The following is a 2885-nucleotide window of genomic DNA, read 5'->3' as shown; positions in this document are numbered from 1 at the left end:
TCTTATATATATGCATAATTATTTCTATTTAGAATTATATGAAAACTAATTCCCGAACACCAAACGAGGCATCACGTTAATGTCCCGAACACCTAAACCCTAAAACCGTAAAACCCTAAAATAAACAAAATCTGCAGAAACTCTTTAGTCCCGGTCCGTGTTAAGACCCGGGACTAAAGGGCCTGCCCCTGAGGGCGCTCCGAGGCGCCCACGTGGAGCACCTTTGGTCCCGGCTTGGAACAGGGCCGGGACTAAAGGTTAGGCCTTTAGTCCCAGTTGGTGAACCAGGACTAAAGCCCCTTACGGGCCGGGGCTATAGGCCCTGTCCCCACTAGTGTACATGATCCATGTCGACTAACCCGTGTCCGATCATCACGTGAGACAGACTAGTTGTCATGGTGAGGAACTTCATGCTGATCGTATTCAACCATACGACTCATGTTCGACCTTTCAGTCTCTTGTATTCGAGGTCATGTCTGTACATGCTAAGCTCGTCGAGTCAACCTAAGTGTTTCGCGTGTGTAAATCTGTCTTGCACCCGTTGTATGCGAACGTTAGCATCTATCACATCCGATCATCATGTGGTGCTTCGAGACAACGATCCTTCGCAACGATGCACACTTAGGGGAATACGTTCTCGAAATTTTTATGAGGGATCATCTTATTATGCTACCGTCGTTCTAAGCAATAGGATGAAAAACATGACAAACATCACATGCAATCATATAGTGACATGATATGGCCATTATCGTCTTTGCTCTTTCGATCTCCATCTTCGGGCATCGCATGATCATCATTGTCACCGGCGTGACACCATGATCTCCATCATCGTGTCTCCGTGAAGTCGTCACACCAACTAATACTACTACTACTACTACTATAGCTAACCATTAGCAATGAAGTAAAAGTAGTAAACACATGGCGTTGCATCTCATACAATAAATTAAGACAACTCCTATGGCTCCTTCCGGTTCTCATACTCAACGACATGCAAGTCATGATTCCTATTACAATAACTTGATCATCTCATACATCACACATGTAACATCACAACTTTGGCCATATCACATCACATGTCAAACCTTGCAAAAACAAGTTAGACGTCCTCTAATTGTTGTTGCAAGTTTTACATGGCTGATTTGGGTTTCTAGCAAGGACGCCTTCTTACCTACGCGACAGCCACAACGATGATATGCCAAAGCTATATACCATTCATAAGGACCCTTTTCATGAAATCAAATCCGACTAGAGTGGGAGAGATAGACACCCCCTAGCCACCTTTGTGCATGGTGTGCATGTCGGCCGGTGGAACCTATCTCCCGTAAGCATATGTTTAAGGTCGGTCTAGGCCGCTGATGACCCACAAGTATAGGGGATCAATCGTAGTCCTTTCGATAAGTAAGAGTGTCGAACCCAACGAGGAGAAGAAGGCTCTGATAAACGGTTTTCAGCAAGGTAATAACTACAAGCACTGAAAGTAGCGGTAACAAGTGATGGTGTAGTGAGGTGAAACGTAGCAAGTGAAAAGTAACAAGAAACAAGTAGTAGCAACGGTGCAGCAAAGTGGCCCAATCCCTTTTGTAGCACGGGACAAGCCTGAACAAAGCCTTATAGGAGGAAAAGCGCTCTCGAGGACACACGAGAATTTCTGTCATGCTAGTTTCATCATGTTCATGTGATTCACGTTCGTTACATTGATAGTTTGATATGTGGGTGGACCGATGCTTGGGTACTTCCCTTACTTGGACAAGCATCCCACTTATGATTAACCCCTCTCACAAGCATCTGCAACTACGAAAGAAGAATTAAGACAACGTCTAACCATAGTATTAAACTAGTGGATCCAAATCAGCCCCTTACGAAGCAACGATAGACTGGGGTTTAAGCTTCTATCACTCTAGCAACCCATCATCTACTTACTACTCCCCAATGCCTTCCTCTAGGACCAAAGATGGTGAAGTGTTATGTAGTCGATCTTCACATAACACCACTAGAGGAAAATACAACATACAACATATCAAAATACCGAACGAATACCAAATTCACATGACTATTATCAGCATGACTTATCCCATGTCCTCAGGAACAAAACTAACTACTCACAAAGCATAATCATAATCATGATCAGAGGTGTAATGAGTAGCATCAAGGATATGAACATAAACTCTTCCACCAAGTAATCCAACTAGCATCAACTACAAAGAGTAATCAACACTACTAGCAACCTTACAAGTACCAATCAGAGTCGCGAGACGGAGATTGGTTACAAGAGATGAACTAGTGTTTGGAGAGGAGATGGTGCTGATGAATATGTTGATGGAGATGACTCCCCTCCGACGAGAGGAGTGTTGGTGATGACGATGGCGACGATTTACCCCTCCGGGAGGGAAGTTTCCCCGGCAGGATCGTCCTGTCGGAGCTCTAGATTGGCTCTGCTCAAGTGTTGCCTCGTGCTGGCGGAGAATCCACGAAAAAGCTCCACCTTGATTTTTTCCTGGACGAAACCCTTCATATCGCAAAAGAGGGGGGCCAGTGGGCCGTCAGGGTGCCCACAAGCCCTGTAGCCGCCACCAGGGGGGCGGCGGCTACCAGGCTTGTGGGCCCCTGGTAGCGCCCCTTAGGAACTTCTTTCGCCCAGTATTTTTTATATATTCCCAAAAAATTCCACGTTGATTTTCACGGCATTTGGAGTTGCACAGAATAGAGGACTCAGACATGCTCATTTTCCAATCCAGAATTCCAGCTATCGGTATTCTCCCTCTTCAAATAAACCTTGCAAAATAAGAGAGAAAAGGCATAAGTATGGTACCACAAAGTAATATAACAGTTCATAAAGCGATAAATAACAACATGAAAGCATGATGCAAAATGGACGTATCAACTCC

Source organism: Hordeum vulgare, chromosome 2H (genome assembly GCF_904849725.1).
Source record: "Hordeum vulgare subsp. vulgare chromosome 2H, MorexV3_pseudomolecules_assembly, whole genome shotgun sequence".
Classification (NCBI taxonomy): Eukaryota; Viridiplantae; Streptophyta; class Magnoliopsida; order Poales; family Poaceae; genus Hordeum; species Hordeum vulgare.
This window is presented reverse-complemented; position numbering follows the sequence as displayed.